This window comes from Sus scrofa, chromosome 18 (assembly GCF_000003025.6).
Source record: "Sus scrofa isolate TJ Tabasco breed Duroc chromosome 18, Sscrofa11.1, whole genome shotgun sequence".
In the NCBI taxonomy this organism is placed as follows: domain Eukaryota; kingdom Metazoa; phylum Chordata; class Mammalia; order Artiodactyla; family Suidae; genus Sus; species Sus scrofa.
The window spans coordinates 37,172,318-37,196,993 of record NC_010460.4 but is presented as its reverse complement, the minus strand read 5'-3'; the positions used below and the strand labels follow the sequence as shown (position 1 = coordinate 37,196,993).

Sequence of the window (24,676 nt, the reverse complement as noted above, 5' to 3'; positions counted from 1 at the left end):
AGGGTCCTTCTCGTGAGATGACTGTCACTTAATGCACATCTACTGGAAACCAGACTTCCTCAAAACTGTGCCTGAACTGAGATGTGCTGAGGAATGAGATGCAGCAGGAGAGAGGCAGACGCTCCCTTCCAATCAGGTGCTGTTCTCCATCCAGCACACCATCTTGAACATCTTGGGACCAGAGGACAGCCTACATTTCTAGAGAGGTCTCAGCTAACGAACAGGACACTGACCTGATCCGACAAGTTTCCCCTGTGTTCTGTGCAGTTGCCCACAGTTAGGAAACTCTCCATCTCTTCCAGAGCGTCAGCCCCTTTTTCCAGGTCACAAAAGTAGAAGGTCTCTACCAAACACCCAATCACCCTTACCCCGATTTCGAGTCTTCTGCAGACAACACCTTCTAGCTCTTGTTTCCTTATTGTTCATCCCAGAGCCCATTCAGGGCACAGCAAATTCCATTGTAGAGCCACGTGAAGACCCACAACCCTCTTCTGTCAGTAGGATACTGTTTTAAAGGACAAGCCAGTAAGATTTCCCACGGATGACTATTTCATGTGCATATATTTATGAACCAGATGATAATGCGTTTTCTCTTTTTCTCTCTCTGTTATTCGAACCTGAGTGGATCGTAAATTGAAAACACCAAGTGTGTTGTCAGTCTCTCTGGCACATAACATAGGAATTCACATTTTAAAAAAGTAACAGTTTCGAAGCCTCAAAATCAGAAGACAGAGGAGAGATATACTGGGGAGAGGTATGTAGGCAGAGCTGGAAGCCCCGAGTTCAGCCCCCACTCTCTGCACCCAAACCAAAGGCAATGCCTTGCCCCCTCCCACGTTTGGAAGGATTAGAGATCCTCTGGAACCCAACACTTGAGCACAGTGCTGAGGTCGGTCTTGCCACATATATTTTTAAGTTTGCAGCTAGAAGGGTCCCTAAAGGCAGGAGTTTCTCCTTTCACATGCTGCCCCCCCCCCTGCCTGTTTACAGCACTGCTTTCTTATTCTTTCTCCTTCTAGCCAACAGAATTGAAAATTTCATCACCAGTCTCAGAAAATTAAACCCCAGGGAGCAAAGCAATAGCTGAGAGCATCCCTTCCCTGGCAAAGAGCCAATCCTTGAATACAACTTTGCCAATCCTCTCTGGCTTTCGGAGGTTTAAACGGATGCAAAACAGAGTCATTTCAGAAGCTTTTTTTTTTTTTTTTTTTTTTTTTTTGACAGCTAGAATCTTTCCAACTGCACTCTAACTCTTTTTGCCATTAATTTTTTAAAAAGAGAGAAACCAGATTTCAATTTGGAGACTAGTTTCATGAAAGAAAGGGACACGACTCAGCAGGGAACGGCAGCGCAGGAGGAAGAGATGCTTCCTTCTGTGGCTGAGGGTCTGAAGAAGTGTTTGATAGATCATTGCAACAACGTATCTCTTCACAATGCAAACCCAGCAGCACACTCAGGCAGCTCAGGGCTCGCTCTGTGCCTGCTCCTTTCTCTCTCTTCCCAGCAATGCACAGGGTTGACTCTTATTAATTAAAGCATCCTCTTTTGAAATGGATCAGTGCCCAGGGAGAGACAGCAAAACTCCACTCTTCACAATGGTCCTAACTAGACAAACCAAATACACAGTCAACTACAAATCTGATCACACTCAAGCAGAGCACGCAGCCTTTGGAACACAGAGGCTCACACATCATGGGAACCCTAGAATGCCTGCTCTTCCCTGTTCTTGTTCCAATTCACGGTTTTCTAGGCAGACAATAGGACAAAGCTACATTTTAGCTCAGGCTGCTAATACCAGCAGACAGATGTGTAAGACTGAGGTTTACTCACCAAGCTCCCGTAAGTCCATCTTTCCCTACTACAAATACTGCTTCTAAGCCGCTGTCACCACCAAAAGACTTAAAGTCGTCCCCCTGAAGAGCAACGTGCTGGAATACCAGATGGTTCCTGAGTAAGCTTGTTCACGAAATAGATTTCCAGTTGAGCCATGTGAATGGAGACCCGCCGCACACCTTTGAATGGTATACACTTCAAGTCCAGAAGAATAAGCATGTAGCTTTGCTTATGTTTATGGAGCTGGAGCCCAGGGGTGCTCCGATTGGCAGGAATCGCAGAAAGATCAGCCAATCAAAGGGAGCTTCCATTTCAGGGAAACTCCTGCTCATTTATTTAGCATCTTCAGAGATCATCGGCTTTTCAAGGAAGAGATTTTCTCTTGGAGTAGCACAAGAGAAAACAATAAGTTCATTTAATTTTAGTGCCCTATGCTCTTTCATCAATAATGATATAGTGCTTCTGAGTGCTCTCAATATTCCCACTTTCCTTATAAAGAACTAAAAACAAAGGAAAAGAGGAAGAAGAAGAAGAAGGAGAAGAAGAAGAAGAAGAAGAAGAAGAAGAAGAAGAAGAAGAAGAAGAAAGTGCTGGTGATGGGCCGGAGATAGTTCATATTCATCAGCCTCCACCTTGTTGGGAGAAAGAAAGGGGGAGGGCCTGGGCTCAATAATTACTGATTCTGTTGCCATGGAAACAGACTGGCTGCAGCGAGTTGGATTCGTGTAGAACATCTGCTGCCAGACCCATAATCAACTGCAATCTCATCTCTCCCCCTCTCCCTACTTTTATTTGATTGTGAGTTTGCTTTCTCCCTCCTTCTCTTTGCACAACGGTTTTTGTCCAGAAATGTCAGGTAACGGCCTCACTCTGGACACATGGCACACACGCACCAACGGTGCTCACAGTCCCAGAAATGCGCTCATGCAAGAGTGCATCCCAGCAGGGTTCCCATGGGAGGATCCATACTCTGATTTCCACTCAGGATGTAAACAAACACACACAGCCTCTCCTGAGCCGCCACCGCTAATTCAAATTTACTGTAAGCTACCTCAAAAATTAGTACGGCATCTTTTAAAATAGTTGCCATCTAACAGCCCTATAAGCCCCCCCCATAAAAGTTTCCAATGGCATTTCTTGGAGAGCACTGTGGGGGTGGTTCCCAGCAAACCTTTGGAATGAAGCAACTAAACAGGGACCCTTGGGGAAAAAAGCTTGCACAAAGCACTTAGGCTCAGATCCTTCTCCGTATTAGCATTTCACCAAGGCGCCCTGAACATGGGGATCCCCCTGGGAATGTCCTCAGACCATTTGCTTCCCCCTCTCTCCTCCCCTTGCTTGCTCCGAATTCTTCTGGTTGCCTGACCAGAGTTAATGTCACATTCTAGATGGGCTGCAATCTTTCTCTTTAACAGCAGGGGCCGCCACTGAGCAAAGAAAGGCTGCATGGCCTGGTCAAACACAGGATGGGGATCAGATGGTGAGGTCTGTGGAATAATAAACGGACCCTTGATAATAGAGACCGAGGGAAAATGGTAAGTAAAAAGAAGGCTCTGATTCTGGCTTCACTTAAAGAGAAGGGAATTATTCTCTGTCCCACTGTTGTGAATTTCAAGGAGATCCTTCCCCTAAAGGTCTCTACAAGCCTGGTGCCCTTAAACTATTAATAACACAGACCAGGCTTGGGAGGGAGCTGACACCAGCTCTTCGTGTGTCTCTGGTTCTTAGAGCCAAAGTGAACTGTTCATTACCGCACACCCGGTGCCTAATAAGCAAGAGAAGCCCCAGGCCTCCTTTATTCCTAAACGACTCTTTGTCCAAATCCGATTTCCATCTGTCTCCAAGTGCTCAGCTCTGGCCCAAGGTCTTGATTTGTACTTTCTCTTTCAAGAATCTATGTCCTGGCTTTCCATCTTGTCTCCTCGTGCTACTGTGAGCTTGGGAAGGAATTCTTACACAAGCTCTGCCTCTCAGGCACCCAGCCATCTTTCTCTGCTCTGTCCAGACTCCCTGGATATCTCAGGGTTTTGCTACTATCTTTCTGGAAACTTTCTAACCTCGTCTGTCTACCCTTCTCTGCCATGGGGACACCTACTCTTTCTTTCCCTCTCACCCTCCTGAGACTGTTCAATTTGCCACTGTTTTTATACCAAACCATGCCATTCCAACCAGGTCTTCCCTCAATCAAAATGTAATCATTTGTTCGAATATTTAGTAAGTGTTTATGCTAAACACTGTGCAGGTGACAAAACAAACTGCCATGCCTTTTGCCTTATGGCACGATGACCCTGGCAGAGGACACAAAAAAAAATCTGAAAATGTAACTTTCTTACAGAGCATGAAGGAGAGCTGTGTGCAATGAGCACACATCATGAAAAGACTGGACTTTCGAGGTAAGGAAGAATGTCTCAGAGGAAGTGATATTTCAGCGAAGATCTAAAGGAAGAATAAAAGTTAAATGAGTTGAAAGTGAGGGGAACAGTGTCTCAGACATTAGGAATGATACCTGCAAAGGGCCTGCCTAGATGCACAAGGCCTAGGAAGGAGGGTAGCGTCCTTGAAAACTTGAAAAAAAGACAAATGTGGCTGATCGGGGTGAAGGTGATGAAAAGGATAGGGTGAGATGAATTTGGAGAACAAGCACAGGCCAGACCTGCAGGGTCCTGGAGATCATGGTCAGAGTCTGGTTTTTCTCCTGTGAGAAATGATAAGTCACTGAAGTCCTTCACTAAATGACTGCCTGTCCCCGCTCCCCAACACACCTCCGTAACTCCCCCAGTGACTTGAACAAGTTAATAGGATATCAATCTGATTAAAACAGTTAATTTCAAGGCACGCATAACTTGTTGGACTGACCTAGCTAACATTTACTAAGTGGTTAATAGTCCAGATAGCATTTCATCTGGATGAATCAAGTTAATCTTCACAACAATGCTGTGAGAAGCTATTAGCATCCCTGCTATACAGCATGAGGAAATGGAAGCATAAGAAGTTCAATAGCTTGACCCAGGTTCTAAAGATAAAATGCGGCAGGGCTGGGATGTGCACCAAAAGATGCGAGCTCCAGTTTCTCTAAGTGTGATCTCCAGGGACCACCTGTATCAGAATCATGTGGAGCTCTCAGCAAAATGCGGATTCCTAGGGTCCCCTTGCATCCCTCCTAAGCCACAGTCTCAGGGGAGGACTCTAGAGACATTTTCCCAAGATTTCCAGGGGATTCTTATATAGACCAGTTTGAGAATCATTGCTAAGGGAGGCTTAAATAAAGGAGAAAAAAAAAAAAAGACTAACCCTAACTTAAGCTTTAATGCACCAGGTGGAGAAAGGCATTTTTTTTGAGAGTGGGGGTTTCACCACTCCAAGCCATCCCAAAGGACCCATTTACATCAGAAAAAGGTCACTATCCTTTAACTACCAATTTTCATGTTGAGGATGGGTACCCAAAGCACAGTTTGGGGCCCAGTAGCAATGCTGGTGAGCAGGCAAATGAAAAAAGAATAGGTGAGCTTCTGAAAGACCAGATTCACCAGCTAGTTAGAGATGCTATCAGACCTGCCAGCAAGAAGACAGGTAGATAATATATTATCCTGAACCCTAAGAGCAATCATAAATTTTCTTTGGGTTATTTTTTTTTCCTAGAGAATTAATTTTTAAGACAAAATTGCAAGGTAGACAGAGAATACTTTTTGGCTTTCAGTAGAATCCACCCCCCTCATCTCTGCAAAAGCTAGCAAACAGGCACTTTGGTTCACCTAGCTAGTCATGGTTTTAGTTCTGAAAAATAAACAGCTTCACGTACATTTCCAGAGGGGTCACTTTATACAGAATAGCTACAGAATCTCTAGAAAAAGTCTTCCCCAAATTTCCCCATGGATTCCTGTCTACTAGTTTCGTTACGAGATCACAGGCTGGGTTAGTTAACCTGGTCTTACTGGGGAATCTTCCCTTTCTAGGCGGTGCAATGCACAGAGAACTATATCCAGTCTTTTGGGATAGAACATGAAGGAAGATAGCACGAAAAAAAGAATGGTTATATATCTATGACTGGGTCACTTTGCTGTACAGCAGAAATTCATACAACACTGTAAATCAACTATACTCAAATAAAAATAAAATAAGATTTTAAAAAAGAGCATACACCAATTTAGAGAAGTGCTGATGAATCTCAAAAAAAGGGAAACCTAGATTTTATTGCCTTGATATTTGAACTTCTGCTTGTCAAGTTCCCAAGAACTGGTATGAATCATACATTTCATGAACCTGGACTCTAGAGGCTCAAAATGTATTACTGGTAGCATATCATCAGGTTCCTGAACACATTCAGATTTATTATGTGCTGTCTGCAGATAGGAGAAGGGAATCACAGCATCCAATATCGGAAAAATCATGCCTGGACATCTGAATAAAATCAGAAGAAGTCTCTTTCCATTTCGCCCCACACTATGGCTTATCCTCTCTGCTCTACTCCGGGTAGGCACTGTTAGTACCATTTGTCCTGCATTTTCCTGGGGAAGATTCAAGCTAATTAAATTCTATTCCTTTTCATAAACATGATTTGTAAAATGTATTATTGCCATTTTTTTTTTGGTCTTTTGTCTTTTTAGAGCCACACCTGGGGTATATGGAGGTTCCCAGGCTAGGGGTTGAATCGGAGCTGTAGCTGCCGGCTTATGCCACAGCCACAGCAACATGGGATCCGAGCCGCGTCTTCAACGTACACCACAGCTCACGGCAATGCCGGATCCTTAACCCACTGAGCAAGGCCAGGGATTGAACCCACATCCTCATGGATACTAGTCAACCACTGAACCACGACGGGAACTCCCGCCAAATTTGATGTAAGTCATGTACATTTGCCATACGTTCAAAATAAATACACAACAAAAAATTCCATTAGGTGACAGGTGTTTGGGGATCAGAAAATGTTGTGACTATTGTGATTTCTAAACTAGCTGTCAAAATTTTCCTTCAATCTACCTACAGGTTTGAACCAAAATGAACACCACTTATACTGGGCATTTAAAAGAGAGCTGAAGAAGATTCCATTTACTGAATTATAAAGAGGTGGTGCTAATAGCAAATGCTTCTGGTCCCTAACAAATTACTTCCACAAGTTGGGCACTGTTTTATCATCGTGCATGTTCATCACTGGCAATGAATGTAGCGGGCATGACCTCCTCCATTCATGTCGTGGCTACACTGAGTCCCATTTTTGTTTGGTTGATTCTTTTTTTTTTTTTTTTTTTTTTTTTTTTGTCTTTTGTCTTTTTGTTGTTGTTGTTGTTGTTATTTCTCCCGCGGCATATGGAGGTTCCCAGGCTAGGCAGCATATGGAGGTTCCCAGGCTAGGGGGTCGATTTGGAGCTGTAGCCACCCGCCTACGCCAGAGCCACAGCAATGCGGGATCCGAGCCTCGTCTGCAACCTACACCACAGCTCATGGCAACGCCGGATTGTTAACCCACTGAGCAAGGGCAGGGACCAAACCCACAACCTCATGGTTCCTAGTCGGATTCGTTAACCACTGCGCCACGACGGGAACTCCTGTTTGGTTGATTCTTAAGAGAGAGCCATTAGGGTCAAAACGAGCTGCAAGTCAATTCCAAACAAGTAGGGTGTATATTGCACGAAGCTCACCTCCAACTACGTCTTAGCCTTCTTCAGATACCCTCTGTCCCTACCAGGCCCAGGAACATGAGGACACCCACACACTGACTTCATTTCACGCCCACCTAACAGAATCAGGCCCAGTACAGACCGGACTAGACCACGTGCCCCATGGGTGTGAGGTCAGGAATAAGCACTCGGTTCTAATGGGTCAGAAGTATAAACTGCAGTTGGTCTGTTTAATAACATTATTTCATTCAAGAGACATTGGAGAGAGATTTCTCTAGTCAGTTGGGCTGGCTGGTATATATAGTTAGCTCTGACTTTTACATGGTTCATTTTAAAATCAAAACATATGCAAACCCTCAGCTATACATGGTCAGGATAATTTTACCCATCTTTTTATCCCCAGGGGGAAGTAATTATAATAATATTCCACAGAAAAATCTTCATACCCAAGCAGCTGCTTTTTTTTTTTCACCCTCATGATGAGGTGATCATAAGCAGAATTTACAAAGCCTGCATTAATGTTACTTTATCGTTGGGTCCCAGGATGCTAAGCTCTATGTGATATAGCCTCAACGTCTATGGGAAGAAGACAGAAATAATAGAAAATGCATGTGCAGAGCTTCAGTGGGCCGATATGATAGTAAGACCCCTTTTCTAGCAAGGGTGGCTAAGATCCATGACATAAGTAGAATGTCCACGTCACCATCCAGTAAGTGACAGACCCAAGATTCAAAGTTAGGTGTCTGTCTGTGAAGCACCATGAGCAGTGTACTGCAGTATGCTTCAGAGTGCCCATAAGCAAGGAGTCTGGAGCAGGTAAGACTGTTCCATTAGCATCTAAGAATAAGCCATATTTTGTAACTCATGATGAGGCATTCATAGATAGAAGTATATCCTTCAACTTTGCTATTCTTACATTCCCTTAAAAATGCCGAAAATATAAGCAAAACCCACAAACACTGAAATAAAACTAGATTCACAAAATGCAAACCCGTCTATAAGAAGGTCTCCAATCTATGCATTTTTGCTCCCTTCTTTTAGGGCACAGACCTCTGGCAGGTGGTCACCATGATTTGCATTTGTAGGTTTCGAAAAGTCAAGGTCTAGAAGTCCTTGGGACGTGAAGGACTTGTCCAAATGCAGTGAGCTAACCTGAGAAGAACACGGGGGCCAGAAGAGCAAGGCTCAATATAAAGCATCCTTTATAATTCTGACTGCTTTTAAAGGAATAGTTGGTGGATTCTGAAAGTTTATGGTCTTGCCAACTCAAATTTTTCAAATATACCATGGAAGTGCATTCCAGAATTGTAGGCTGATGAAAAATCATGCCAAAAAGGAAAAATGAAAATGCCAAAATCCTCAGCTCAGCCTTGCCAAGCATATCCACCTGCAATATGGTGGCAAAAAGCTACTGGGCCAATGGTAGGATAATCTCTAAGTGATGCCAAATGGGAAACAGCTTCTTCACCATTAGGAAAAGGGATGCTTCTGGGCTGTCATCACATTCTTCTTGGTCTTCAGACCTAATGCATAAATTAACCTCTCCCAATTCTGAAAAACAAAGGATGTCACACGCAAAGGAGTCTACCTTTTGAGAAAAAAATTAGTTTCTGATCTTCTTGGCAGCTGGTAGAGATTAAATGTATTGTTTTACCAAATGGTTAACATTTGATGCCCTCACTTTCTCTCCTCTTTCTGCTCATAGATTCACAGATGACCTGTATGTTCTGGTCTCCTTTTGGAACAGGGATCACACGACTGCAGAACAGAGTAAACCAGGGATGAAGGAGAAGGAGAGTTGGCTGAGCAAGCGGGAAACCAAGAAGTAGAAGCAGTTCGTTCAGGCAAGGAGGGAGGATGAGGGAGGTGGTAGTCAGTCAACTTCCAGGAGGTCAGGCTCTAAGATGTGAAGGGGGAGGGTAAAGCAGGAGTTGGAGGGCTTGGAAGAAAGTCCAAGAGGTCTGCACAGAGCCAGATATGAAACCACAAGATGAGGACACCCATGGGACCAAGAGGGTCACCATATGAAAATCTAGGGTGAGTCCTATTTAAACTCCGTTATTTTTACATTGTCCCCTGATAAAGAAGCGAGCTTTGTCAGCAGCCAGTCACATTACAACTATGTACCCAGCAACAACCAGTGTTTCAATATCAGCAACAACCCAGCACCTCTCTAGGAAAACAACTCATGGCAAACTGGCATTGCCACCATAAGGACGGGCTTCTTCTTAAACTCAGTCCCTCAGTATTATCAGCTTGTAAGAGCCAGATTGCTTGCAAACTGTTCTCTAGTATACTTCCAATTAGAGGAAGCTTTGAAATGTGAACCATGACCCCTAGGCAGATGATATTAACAGGTTATTCCCAACTCTCACAAAGAATGAGCTTTGCAACCTAATTTGTGCAGCAATTAAATTCAGACTAAAACATAATTTTATTTTATTGCTCAGTACTTGCCTGCATTTTTTTAAGCCAGTAATTGCAGGAAGGAGTTAATTTGATAATATAAATAAAAACTGGCCCCCAAAGGGCAATAACCAATCCATTTACATGCAAAAATGCTCCACCTGCAAACCATCCCTAGGCAAACATGAAACATGATTTCCAAAATTCATTGCCTGTAATTCTCTTAATACAGTGACAAGCATGAGAATTATGAAGCAAATATTTCAAATAATGACACATGTTTAACCATGAATAAGTGCTCTTGTCCCTATTTGGGGGGAATCTATTGTGTGTCAGACACCTCAGTTGTTCTATACATACACTGAAAAAATATATTTCATCAAAAAAGTCCAGTTTTTAAGTGAGGAATTGGGTCTCCAGTCACGCAACTAATGTTTAGAAAGTACTTATAAATGTATGTTGTCTCATGTTTCTTTCAAGTCTTGGGAAGCCAAGAATACAGCCTTATTATCTTCAATGTAATAGTGCTCCTTTTATTAAGTTTTATTTTTAGGTATTCATTATATTTCATGTCTCTTCCCAGTTAATTCTGTTCAGCTTTCCTGGTAAGCTTCTATTCGTACATTAAAACCCTCCAAAGTAGAGTCCTTCTTCTATACAATCCCTCCTGTGAATTAGTCTCATACAATGTATGGGATTTTGCTACTGCACGTGTCATGTTATTTTGTAATTATCCCTTTCCAGAGCTATCCCCAATACTGCGAACTCCTTAGAGTCAGATTTATTAACGCAACACTGAGAATACCATCTCTACATGTCTCTGATACCTTAGCCAAGACTACAGAATCTTTTTGCAAACCTTTGCAGTGACAAATCCTTCTCAGTACTCCTCTGTCATTCTACCCAATCTCATGGATAAAGTGAGGAGCTGAAGATGTCTTTGAAAACATCTCAGTGACTCATCTCAGGTTGTCTCCCATCCCTTCTTCCTCCCACTCCTGCAACCTCCAGCCTGAGTGAGAAGAGGATGCGCTGGAAAGCAGTCTAGAAACCTCCCCTTTGAAAACCCATTTTACAAGCAGCCCAGGTGCTGGGCCCAGCTCCGTCTGTGATATGGCTCATTTTTTCAAAGATGTCACATCTGCTCAGAACTTTTTCCCAGTTAATGAGACTTCCTCGAATGGAGCCTCCGAGGGTTTTGATCTTAGCACCAATCAACTTCAGGCTGAGGATGCAGGGCCCTGGCTGGGCCAGCACAGCTGGCTCAACCCCATGCTTTATCTGAAGGACAAATAAACAAACTTAGCCTGAATTTATAACAGGAGCTGTTGAAGTCAAAGAATACCCTCTAGACCAAGACCACTTATCAGACCACAACCGGAGCTTGGTAGCAGCATGAACCCCCAAACTTTGAAGTTGTTTTTTTTTTTTTAATTTGACTGTAAGGACTTACATATTTAGTAGAGAAAAGAGAAAAATGACAGTTAATCACATCATGAAGAAGAAAACACGGTTACAATTTTCCAAATTTAACAAACCTTCTTAGTTTGCATTTTTACTTGGTTAAGATATAATTTTGCAGCCCGGTTCCTCCCCCATTTAATATAATATTTTTAAAATGTTTCTTATAGTTAGAGACTCTACAAATGTCATTTTAAATGACTGAAAATTTTGACACATAATTAAAAGTGTCCACAAATTAGTTTATCATGTTCTCATGCTGAAATGCTTGGTCAATGTCCATTTTCTTGCCACTGTAAATAACAACAAAATGAACATCTATAGGAAGACCTTTCATTTTTCTCTCTGGAATGTCTATGATTCTAAATTGCTGCATTATATTGCATGGCTTTATAGATGAGGTCAATTGGTGAATTTCCCAAGAGGAAGTTTGTCCCAACATGTTTCTTAAAATTCTGTTGAAATGTCAAGGTTTCTGCCAGCAAAGTGGTAGCAAGGGGCCCTTTAGTGTCACTGTGGGTGCCAATTTCTCATCTTCTTTCTGTAGAAGGAACTCCAGGTCTGTCGCCTGATATAGACAAGGGAGGGGAGGATGGGAGTTACTCAACCTCACAAACCACTGGAATTTGTTCTATAGTTTGCAAAGTTTGTTCTGGGATGTGCTTTTTCCTTTTAAAACATGATTAACCTATTCTTTTTTTTTTTTTTTTTTTGTCTTTTGTCTTTTTTGTTGTTGTTGCTATTTCTTGGGCCGCTCCCTCGGCATATGGAGATTCCCAGGCTAGGGGTTGAATCGGAGCTGTAGCCACCGGCCTACGCCAGAGCCACAGCAACGCAGGATCCCAGCCGCGTCTGTAACCTACACCACAGCTCACGGCAACGCCGGATCGTTAACCCACTGAGCAAGGGCAGGGACGGAACCCGCAACCTCATGGTTCCTAGTCAGATTCGTTAACCACTGCGCCACGACGGGAACTCCTATTCTTTTTTTTAATTGGCTTCTCTGCCCACCACCTGCTAATGGCTAGATTAAAAACTCAATCTGCTTAACATTTGTTGCACACCTGTATACTTTTTTGGTAGGCATCTTGGGATAGAAAGGTGAGGCCGAATTTGTCCTTATTCTCAAAAGCAGAGTGGAAGAGAGTGCAGATAATGAACTATAATCTAAGAGCAAGGTTTCTAGTAGGTCCTTCCAGGATTCCACAGCATTGCATTGGGCAGCTATGAGGGGGGACAAAGGGTGGTTGGGACCTTTAGAAGCAAGTTAATTGGCTAAAAGAAGTTTTCAAACTCAATGTATGGCCATGCATGTTAAGTGCTACAAGAAAGGGAAAAAGCAAGTGCAGCTAGAAGTTCCCATTGTGGCTCAGGGGGTTACAAACCCGACTAGTATCCAAGAGGATTCAGGTTCGATCCTTGCTCCAGCCCAGTGGGGTAAGGATCTGACGTTGCTGTAGCTGTGACATAGGCCAGCAGCTGTAGCTCCGATTTGACCCCTAGCCTGGGAACTTCCATGTGCTGCAGGTGTGGCCCTAGAAACCCTGCCCCCCCCAAAAAAAGTGCACCTAAATGAAAACAATTATTTCTGCCTCCTTGAAAGGGCTCTGCAGAACCCATGGGAGGGGCCTTGAACAATGGGCACAATTTCAATAAAAAGGGTGAAAGGTCTTTCAACAGAAAGGGTGAAAGGTCTTCCTGGTGGAGGGAACACGGATAAGGATGGAGACTTGGCTGTGCGAGGTGTGCTTGGGGAGCCATCGATATGATTCACTATAGGTTAGTAGGGGTGTGTTAGGGTGCAGCGGGCATGTTGTTTAGAAATGTGGTTTGCAATAGGTTGGTGGAGCTTGGTTATCACACTGCAAGAAGAGGAAACCAAAGGTTTTTGGGAACAGATGTGTTGTTAGAAGACCTATGTTCTAGAAAGGTATTTCTGGCAGCTAGGGGAAAGAGAACTCATCGATGGGCTGCGTCCAGATTCAGGGAGAACATTAAGAGACAAGCATAGTCTCCACAAGAGGTCATGGTGGCAGGAAGCAGGGTACTAGCGGTAACAGCCAGACAACCCTTTTTCCTACACTGGTAGATCCAGAGGATCTGGACCTGTTAGGAGAAGAGGAGAGGAAAAGCCAGGAATCATTCCAAGGTTCCACTTCTAAGAGACAAGGTGCCACTCCCAGAGGTGACGGATGATTGGAAATGAGACTGTGGGAGGGGAGGAGGAGGTGACAGGAGAGAAACAAGAAGGCCTGGGGAATGCCTTAGTTTAAGGGGTCAGTGAGAGGTGGTGGCAGTGCCCTGGGAGTCCAGGGATGGAGAGGATCCCAGGAGGCCCAGGTAGGGACACAAGCTAATACTTTAGGGCAAAGGAGCATGAGGAACATGGAACAAGCCATCAGACTTGACACTCAGGAGGTGACTGCGGACCCAAATGCAGCAATTTCAGTAGGTGGACTTGGGTGAATGTCAAACCACAGCAAGTGGAGGAAGTGGGCAAGGAGATGGCAATCTCTCCTGGGAAGTTCAGTGCAGGAGGTAAGAAAGAAACTGTAAAGAACTTGAAAGAGGACGAGGGGTGAAAAAACATTTTTAAGGATAGGAGAGATTTTTAGGCTAAAGAAAAGAAACTGAAGAGGGAGGAGGGAAGATGCCAATAAGTATAAAGGAGAAGGGGATAAAAGATTTATCTTTATAAAATTTTTGATGTCTTCTTCATCAGAGCAGAGATGCATAACAATACGACTTCTTTCAAGTCTTAAATGAGAACAACTCAATGATTCCTCTCAATCTCCATTTGCTCTTAGAAATCACGTCTTTTGTGGCTAAAAGAGGTTTTCAAGTATTCAGATTGTGTATTAGTGCATTTTAGGGTCATGTTTCTCTTCTTGAGCTGAATGATATTTTTAGTTACCTTTTAACTTTTTTGTCTAAAAATATCACTAGTAACTGGAACGACAATAATTACTTTATTTCTTCCATATATACATAAAAGAGGAAGTAAAATAATTATCATTGATCCATATATATGTGTACACACACACACACACACAGTGTACCACGTACACATCTTGTGTATGTGTTCATGTCCAAAGCCACAGTAAAATAGTTTCTAAGAAAAGAGTGGCCAACAGGGCCAAGTGCTGCAAAGGAAGCAAATAAGACAGAGATTTTAAAATGTCCATTAGAGGTCATTCCTGACTTTGTCAAAACTGATGGCTTTTGTGGCTAAAGAGCTTTTCAAGTATTGACAGTATAATTTAGTGCTTGTTTAGAGTCATAACTTCTCTCCTTCTGCTTAGTTACATTTTTAGTGAGGGCAGAAGACAGGTTGCCATGGATTAATAAGTGAAGTGAAAAAAGATGGTAAATAGAGGCACCCAGGCTGGAGGTGGATAGAGGATCAAGAAGGGTTTTTATTTTTTTTAATTTATTTATTTTTGTCTTTTTGCCATTTCTTGGGCCACTCCCACAGCATTTGGAGGTTCCCAGGCTAGGGGTCTAATCGGAGCTGTAGCTGCCGGCCTACACCACAGCCACAGCAACACGGGATCCGAGCCTTGTCTGCAACCTACACCACAGCTCACGGCAATGCCAGATCCTTAACCCACTGAGCAAGGCCAGGGATCGAACCCACAACCTCATGGTTCCTAGTCGGATTCGCTAACCACTGAGCCATGATGGGAACTCCAAGAAGGGGTTATTTATTTTTTAAAGTTTGGGAGACTTGAGTACGTTTAGATGCTCGTGAGCAGGTAGCATCTAAGAGGATGAGACTAATGATGTAAGAGTTAGAAGGGATTCTGATGGAGCAGTCCTGGAGCAGAGGAGACGGGAGAGAATCCAAAGTACAGGAGGAGGAATCCGCCTCAGGTGCTGCCTTGTCTGAAAAGGAGGAGGGCGGGTGAGTGCAGGTGTAGGAGAACCATCCAGGGTCAGAACTGGACTAGAAACCATGTCTTCCTGGAGCACCTTGTAGTCCTCATGAAAATGGCCCAGGTGCTTTATATATATATTAGGATAAGCCATAAAGAATTTATAATTTTGCAACAATTCAAAAACAATCAAATACTGTCCATTTCAGACAATCAGGTTCATGTTGGCTGATTTAACCCTCACAACAGTTATATTTAGCTCTAACTATATTCTTTCACTGATGAAGAGACCGAGAAATAGAGCAAGGGAATTCATCCTCCCAAGATCACCCAGCAAGGAAATAATGGCGGTAGGGTTTGAATCCCACTCCCTGGGTTCAGGGTTTATACTCTTCATTTATTGAACTTACTGATTGAACAAATTCTTTCTTTGTGAATTTCCAAACCCTTCTCTTGACACCCCTCAACCATGGGAGGGGGGTTGGGAACGGGGGTGTGAGGGTGGGAAACCAAGCCTGAGGCTGTGTCTGCAGCAGCTTCAGGGTTTTGTTTTGTTTTTTTAATCAGCCAGGTCTGTCCAAAAGAGTTTTATAACTTGAAAATGTAATGAATACAAAATTTTGGTACACTGCATCAAAAAACCATCAATATCTTTTATTCAGTCTTACGTTTTCCAGGACGTGCACAAGCAGATTTTATCTGTCTGAGAAAATTCAAAAATAACTCTACATTCTTGACTAACTGGTATCTGTTTCACTGAGGCTTGGAGCAAATACCCAGGGTTTCCCAGTGCCCACTAAAGCAAGCCAAGCAGCTTTTTCTAACACATTTGAGGGCAACAGCATCACCATTTTATGTATTTCTTATCACGACAGACACATTTTCATAGGAAGAGCATCTCTGAGATGTGGTTCTTATCCTCTTCTGCCTTTGCTTTAAGAACACACAGTGGCCTGGGAGCTTTCAGACAGAACCCCATGCTCTGTGATTCAAAAAATGGAAATCTGGCATTATATGCCAATGACATTTTCTTCTGTGGCAGCTCAAGCGGCAAAAAGCCATATGCCCTACACCTCGGATCCAGCCAAGCTACGCAAACAGATATGGGAAAGGGAAATAAGGAAATCAGGAGCTGAAAAGTTCAAGGGACTTGATTACCTCCAGTGCTTAAAACACACAATCACTGTGCAAGAATCAAATCTTCCTACTCTGAGGACAAAGAATGCCAAAACATTTTTTTTTTCTAATTTAAGAACATTTGAGGAGATAAAGGTAAAATGCAAAAGATAATTTTTGCAATTTGCATGTTGGGCTCACGTTTACTATTTGACATGCTATATACCGGCCCCTGTTTCTTGGGCGTGCTTGGGAAGAGAGTGGTCATTCAAATGGGATGGCTGCTGGAAGGCACATTTGTCCTCTGCCTTGGAAGGCCTCTTGGTGGCCATTTGGTAAAAAAAAAAAAAAAAAAAAAAAAAATAGATACCATTATTGGTATGGCTTCCCCCACTGGTCTGGAAACAAAGACTTGAGAGGGAATAGAGTATTCCCCAAATGTCCAGGGCATGTGGGTTAAGCAGGCCTAAGAGTGATATAAGAAAGAGTGAAGGTGAAAAAATAAAACAGGGATTTTTAAAAAAATATATAACTAGGGGCTCCAACCACTTTCCCTGGAAAAGAGAAAATCTGTTTATTCTGCAACTCTTCAATGCTTTTGAGGCTTTCTATCCATCTTCTACGAAGCTAAAGATATGGAAAAAAATTTTCATTTTTCCTAATACATGGGTGACAATGTCAGTTTGTAACGACCTCAAAGATTTGACATTTGAAGAAGGGATTTGGAATGAAGGGTCTAGAAGTGTTTCTCAATAAGGCCTGTTGGAATTTGGGGCAAGAAAATTCTTCATTCTGTAGAATTGCAGAATATTTAGTACCTGTGGTCACTAGGGATTGAATGACAGTGACCATCCCACATGAAAATAGCATAAATTAATTCAGCTGATTGGCCAGGTGGGCAAATATCACTAATGAGAGAATTAAACATTTCTGGAATTCATTCATTCAATATTTAACCCCAAATAATTGAGCAGATTATACTTTAAAAACACCTGTAGGATATCAAGATTTAAAGCTATTGTTCATGTTTCCAAGGGCATATTTACCTAATTTACAAAGATAGACTTATAAATACACTCCTATTCTACAGCTCGAAGACATTTTCCGAGAGAAATTTTGAATTCCATGCTTTGGGGGCAGAGGTGCAGAATTTCATTCTTAATGAAAGAGAGACTATAACCTTCTTACTGAGGTGGTCCTGGTGCAAAATCCTAAAGTAGAATTTCAACAGAAAGCTGGAGGAAGACATTTCTGGCAGAGGATGAAGATTTAGGGATGAGGCAGGGAAAGTATGGTAGACAATTAAAGAGAATTCTGAACATCTTGCTAAGGTTATGACACTTTATAAGGCAGACAATGCATGGCCAGAGATGGATCAAAATTAAGAATAATATGGTCAGATCTGTGCTGGAGGATATTTGGAAAGTGGCAAGGTTTCGAAGCTGGGAGGGAAGTTACTGCTATAGTTGGTTTCTTAAGCAGCTACTGTAACACTAATGCTGAGTGACAAATAATCCCATCGCTGAGAAGTTCTTCTCATAAGTCTATGAGTTTTAAGCTATAATTCTGCGGTGTAGGTAGGGAAACTGTAACTCCTTTGCCCCTGCAATGAGGGGGCAAGAGGATGTTCATGTTTTTATTTCATCTCTTGATGAAGGCAGAATGCAAGAGCCCAACCCAAGTCATAGGCCTCTGCTCACTTCATGTCTATGAACATTTCATTGGCTGAAACAAAGTCACTTGGCCAAGTCTGAAGCTGAAGGACAGAAGAAATACGCTGCACTCACCATGAGGTCTTGGCAAGGATGTGGAGATATCCCAGTCCCATGGAACAATGAAGAACTGCAACCAGCCACTCAGTCTACCAGATGTGGACAGAAGAAGAATATCTGAACCAAGGCAATGAGGAGATGGACGGTGGAGGACCTTACCATGATCAGGTGACTTACACTGATGGTTTCTCAAGAGGGTCTAGTCCATAAACTGCCAAATAAAAACTCACCAGACCACTAGCTTCATGAGGGCGGGAACCACCTGTCTTCTTCACTTCTGATTTCCTAGTGCCTGGAGCAGTATCGACTGTGTTGTGGACACACAATGACATTTGTTGAAAGAATGGATAGCACCTAAAGTGTAGATTTTATTAGTAACCAAAAGTGGAATGCTGACATGGCCGGGCTGTTTATAGGTGCTGTGAGGTAGTTATGCTGAATACTTTCTATATCCCAGATCCTGAGCAGATCCCATGAATATAGAAAAAGCAGGACTCTACTCACAGGAAATCTGAGTTAGACAGCTGCAGTTCACTGTGGTAAGCTCTAGGTGTGGGTATTCATGAGGATAGACCAGAGGGAGCACTTGAAGGGCGTCTCAATGGGTTGTTGTCCAAAGGGATACTGGCAGGCTTCAGAACTTTCCTAGAGAAGGCATTGGCCAGGTGTGGGAAGGATATCTGAGTCGACTCCTTGCCTAAATGACTTCCTCCCACATAGTTTCACTGAGCACTCACTATTATATTTAATTTTATCAGAACTGCATGGAAAATACATAGAAACAACAAAAGAAAAGGGAGAGGGAGGTAGGAAAAGAAGAAACTAGTAGTTTAGAATTCTCATCTTTCAAATTCAAGTTTCCATGTTGATGTTTCTCCCTGTAAGAACTGGCTAGAGAAACTACTGTAAAATTGAGCCAATGAGGTCCTGTTATACAGCACAGGGAACTATGTCCAATCACTTGTGATGGAACGTGATGAAAGATAATATGAGAAAGAGAGTGTGTATAGATATAAGAGTGGGTTACTTTGCTGTATAGCAGATACTGACAGAACAATGTAAATCAACAATAATACATTTTTTAATTGAGCCTTACTTTGGTAATCTCTTTTTGGCTCTCAACCTTCGCTCCTGCTTTTGATCTGTTAGACCCAGTGGCTTATATCTATGCCTGGATATGGAGTAGGCAGGCCAGCATCTGCATAACCAGGCAGGCAAATGTTTTAGCTCCTATTGGGGAAAATGAAGGTGGATAATCTGGGTGCTCGGATGTAAAAGCATGATTTTGCAACACCTGCACAGCCATGTCCATAGTGTAAACTAGCAGTTGAATGATGCACGTTTAAATAATTAAAGACATATTTTCACCCCCCAGCCCCAAGATCTGTTATACTTTCAGGGCATATTTGGAAATCTCACTTAGGATCTCTTAACTTCTCCTACCTCTTATACTGAAGTCTTAGCAAAAACACCACTGTCTCATTCTAATCTTATCTAGGTTCCCTCTCTGCCCTCCATCCCCCACCACACCTCAACATCTGGTACCCTCAGCTGGTAAGAAGGAGCCTCCACATGACAGTACCTTATGCACTTCTGTTCTACCTTAGCAAACACATCCCTCTGTAAAAGTGCATTCTCAACTCCCTTTTAACACAATTTACTTCACAAATACAAGATAAACATTTTCTTTTCAATCAAAAAGGACTTGGCATTTCTTGAGAGATTCCCATCTAATGGTACTCTTCTTAGCTAGCCAACTCTGTTTCCCATCTGCCCTTTAATTTAAAATGCCTAAATCTCTTTATGCCTAACTTAATAGGTAGGTAATGTCCTTTTAATTGGACATAGACTAATAAAATGGTTTCTGTGCCATTATCAAATCCCTCACATAATCCAAAATGGAATATGGAATTCAGGTCATAGGAACCAGTTAGGAATTCATACAGAGCCCCAAAGTGTAGTTAATAAAAGGGAAAAGAAGTGCCAAAAGTCACTGAATGGAGTTAGAAAGCGCAGTTAACTGAAAGAGTGGCTGTTATTATGTTCAGGGATGGTCTGCACTTGAACCATGGGGATGTCATGTACAGCATAGAGAATAAAGTCAGTAATATTGTTAGAACTCTATATGGTGACAGATGGTAACCAGATATATCGTGGTGGTCATTTCAGAGCATGTAAAAATATCAAATCACCATGTTGTATGCCTGAAATTAATATGATACCGTATGTCAATTATAATTCAATAAAAAGATATGAATATTTTAAAAAGGAACTGATGTGTCTCACCACTGTCCAGCAGAAGAACCTATCAATTCTTGGCTTCTCAAAATTGGCAAGTCTCAATTTAGCACGTTACACTTTTTTTTTTCCTTTTTGTGGCCACACCTGCTTCACATGGAAGTTCCCAGCCTAGGGGTCAAATCTGAGCTGCAGCTTGCTGGCCTACACCACAGCCACAGCAATACCAGATCCAAGCTGCATCTGTGACCTATGCCACAGCTTGCAGCAATGCGAGATCCTTAACCCACTGAACGAGGCCAAGGATCAAACCCACATCCTCATGGATACTGGTTGGGTTCTTAACCTGCTAAGCCACAATGGGAATTCCACATGGCACACATTTAAAAAAAGATACACTGATTCTAGGAAGGCTTTGGAAATGAGAAGAGCCTTAAGCCAGACCGTGTGCATAAAGGAACCCCCAAGATGTGTCTTTGTTGTTGTCAAGCTTGTCCCAAAATTATTTGTGCAACTCAATCACAGTAAATATCGTTTTTTATAAACGCTCCAGTTATAAAAAATGTCAAGAAAGCAAAACACGTCAGCAGTGTTTTCAGCCAACTAAACCTATCAGTCAACTTTTAAACAGATTTTAAACAGTTTAACCATTTCTTATTGAAATTATAAGAACAGAGTCAACAAAATCTAATTCTTTCTGGATGACTCAGGGATCCTCATACAAAACCCCTTCATGAGGAGACAAGGCCAGGCTGTTAGTGGCACCAGGCCAGGACAGTCCCTGGAAATGAACCACTTTACAGCCGCACCTGTTTCTTCATAAAACGTGCACACACCCTGTGTAGCTGGGACCACTAAGATGGCACACTGAGATGGGCATTCTATTACATTAATTACTAAATTCTAGAGAGAAGCCTGTCTACTTTTTCTGAAAATGTTTGCTGCCAGCCTTGCCATGATATCCTTTTCCTTTTCAGAGGCATTTAGAACCCTGTGCCACCTGGTGCTTGCTCCAGGCCAGACTCAGCTAAGTAGTTTATGTGCCCGACACGGTCCAGGGCTTAGCACCCGCCCAGCCGTGGTAATGTTCCCATCCCCATCTTACAGATGAGGAATCTGAAGCCGACAGGGCCGAATCCCTCGCACAAGGTTATCCAGCTGGCAGTGGGGGACCTGGCCTTTGAATGACCAGGGTGTCCATCCTCTGAGATTTTGGCTAAGCTCCTGCATCACCTGCAGTACATCTGTGGGCAGCTGGGAGAGGGGCATCCCTCATCACCCGCAACCCTGTACAAGAGGACTTCCTCCTCCCTCAGAAATTTGTCCCCACCGTGCTCAAAATCCCCTTTTGCATCCAAACCAAAGTTTGGTGGCTCCTCATACTGAGGTAGGGGAAAATCTATATTTACGGATATTTGAACTAATCAAAGCAGCTCAATTATGCTGCACAACCAAGTGCAAATTACTGTTTGTCTGCTGTGATCAGCACCTCCCATTTGCATGGGGCAACTTACAAAGCCTACCTTTGAGGGCCTAATTCTCACCATGACTCAGGGAAACACCATTGTTATTATTATTATTGTTATTGTTGTTGTTGTTATTCCTACTCATCTTAGATGGGAAAGAACTTGGCAGCTATTGGACATGGTCAAGGTCATACTGCTGGTAAGGGGCCACTGCTGGGACTGTCAGAAGACCCTCTTGCTGCTCTCAGCCTGGGTTCTTTCCTCTCCACTTTGCATTCTCAGTGGGAGAAGGGAGATTGCTCCCAGGGACAAAAATTGGTGCTTTAGATATATGCATGACTAGGTCACTTTGCTATACAGCAGAAATTGACCGAACGTTAGAAATCAACTATCATAAAAAAATTTCAAAAAATTGGTTTTTGGAGGAGGAAAAAATCTGAGCCTTTTAATGTATAAAGCGTAGGTGTATATACATTACATAAGCAGATATTGTATCTACATAATTAAAGTTTCAGGGGGAGGGTGGTTAAGGGAAAGATGTCTACAAAAGCTTCTTGGTGGGGCTGTTATTCAAACGAGTTTGAGAAATACTACCTCATCCCACAGTGGCCTCCCTGCCTTGGTCAGGACCATGTTGCCTGTAATTAATACATTTCTTTTTAGAAAGGACATACACTAGGATCTATTTAAAAAAACACCTCTAGAAAATAATTAGTACAGTCGGTCTCTTTCTTAGCTTTTCTGCTGTCTCTGGGCAGCATGATTGATACTGATGAGGACATGCCATGATTACTGTCCAACAGAAAGTGGCAAAGACATAAAAAAGGGTACCACTACCTTAAGAGAACACCTTAAACACACTCAAACACACACACACACACACACAAACCATTTGCTACCTATCCAAGGGAAAACATCAAAGGAAAAAATAAATCTATTCATATAATACATTTGCTACTAGAAGAGATGTGATTTCCTTTATGCCAAACTCAAAGACCTCTGCGAAACATGAGAAGCCTTTTGAATAAATACTCCTAAATGGCCTAGACAGCTGAAAAATGGTAACCTCCTACTATATTAGGGCTCTTTAAAAGATTTTCCCCTCCTTAAATATTCATGTTTCAATTAAAATGTACACCTCCTTTATTAAGCACACCAGGCCCCGGGTTCAGATCAATAACAGCAGCACTAGATGGAATTCTAATGAAGATAAACAACGCCGAGTCCTCCCCAGCTTCCCCTGGGCACGGATGCACAAAGCCTCCTTTCACAACTTGCTCCAAGATATTTTACAGTCACCTGCCTCATGCAAATGAGGAGATTCATGTTTATTCATGGTGAGAGTTACAGACCACCTTTCATTCCCTAGGCCAGCTCAGCTAACCAACAGAGTGCTGTCTGCACCACTATGAAGTTGAGCTGGCCTGGCAGGGGGACGTCTGAATATCTAATGGCCCCCTGAAAAGCATGCACAGAAAGTCAGTAAGCTGGAAGCAGTTTGGGGGGCAAACATAGTTCCCTTTTTAAATCACGCCATCACTGCCTTTGAGCTTTCAAACAATTGCTTTTCTATACCCCACCATAATCCAGGAGATGTGACTGGTTAGTGGCTATTTTCCAAGGATAACCTTCCAGGGAACTTCTCAGGATGTTTTCTCCATCCTGCTCTCTATTTCTCCCTAACTGAGATTTTTTCACCCACTGACTCGGAAGAAGCTGGTAGCTTAGCCAGAGGCAGCTGCAGCTTTGTTTGATGGGCCTGGGTTCGCCCCATGCCTAGCCTCTCCTATATAAGGAAGGGATGGTTTCTTATTTGCGAGCCTGAGATTCTAACCTCTACCATGCATGCTTTGCTTGTCATGCTGCCAGCTGACGTTTTAAAAGAGTGCTTTTGCTCTAGAGGGATGGCATTTTTCAAATCATTAGTTTCTTCCATCTTGGAAACTAGAATGAATGCCAGTCACTTGATCTCGGCTTTTAATGTCTCTTTGATAACATCTGAGTTAACACTAATGTTATGAACAAAATCACAATTTAAAAAATCAAAAACAAATGAACAAACGTACAAATATCCAGCCATCCCTGGAGAGATCTGGGCAACTAGGTAATTGCTGGAGAGGCCTTAACACTTTCCAGCCATCAAGTACAGGAAAACCATGGGACCTGGCTGAGTTTTAGGCTGCTACCCATGACTGGTCACGTGGAAAACCAAGGTACCTCATACAGTTGTTTGGAAAAAGACACTGCCAACATTTCAGCCTAAACCTTATTTATGCCAAGGGTAAATGAGTTATTTAACTCAGTTCAGAACTTAAATGAGGGCCTATAGCTTCACGTCTTTGGTTTTTTTTAATTCCTTTTTGAAACATAATGGTCAAAAAATATCTTCTTTTGAAAAGGGCAATTGACTCACATTTCATGGACAGAATTTATCTTGTTGGCTTACAAAAAGAATGCTTTCCAACTTGCATATAATATTTTGCTTCCCCAAGTCTTTTGACATTTATTACTTCAACTAAAGATCATCCCAACCACCATAAGAGAGAGTGATAGACTACTGGTATCCCCCCCTTTCTTCCGTTTAATTTTCAGGCATCGAGCTCTTTGGAGAGCAGAATCAGGGAGAACCTGGGACTTGCAGACCAACAGACATAGCTCTTCATCATGCACGCCATATATATGGGTCATTCATATGTGTTACGTTATGTCAACTGATGTAATTCTATGGACAAAATTCACCCTTAGTGATCCAAGCTACCGTAATGTTTGGAAAAAATCTATCAATAACATTGGCTCTACCCCAAAGATTGAATTGGCATATGGTGCCGTCGGGCTCTGGGATAACAGAGCTTTCAAAGCCCAGCCCCTCTTCCCCCCCACCCCACCCCCGCCCC

At 42.6% G+C, this 24,676-nt stretch overlaps 1 protein-coding gene across 10 annotated transcripts in view; it reads right to left on the bottom strand.

Annotated features, from left to right (window-relative positions):
• ELMO1 (engulfment and cell motility 1) overlaps positions 1-24,676 on the bottom strand; it is a 581,070-nt gene that overhangs the window by 139,102 nt on the left and 417,292 nt on the right. Inside the window, exon 1 of one of the 10 annotated variants that reach the window (XM_003484036.4) lies at positions 1,831-24,648. The exons of the other annotated variants lie outside the window; for them this stretch is intronic. The gene's annotated coding sequence lies outside the window, so the exon portion shown is untranslated. Of the gene's footprint in view, positions 1-1,830; positions 24,649-24,676 lie in introns of those variants that run through there. 10 annotated transcript variants of the gene reach the window in all.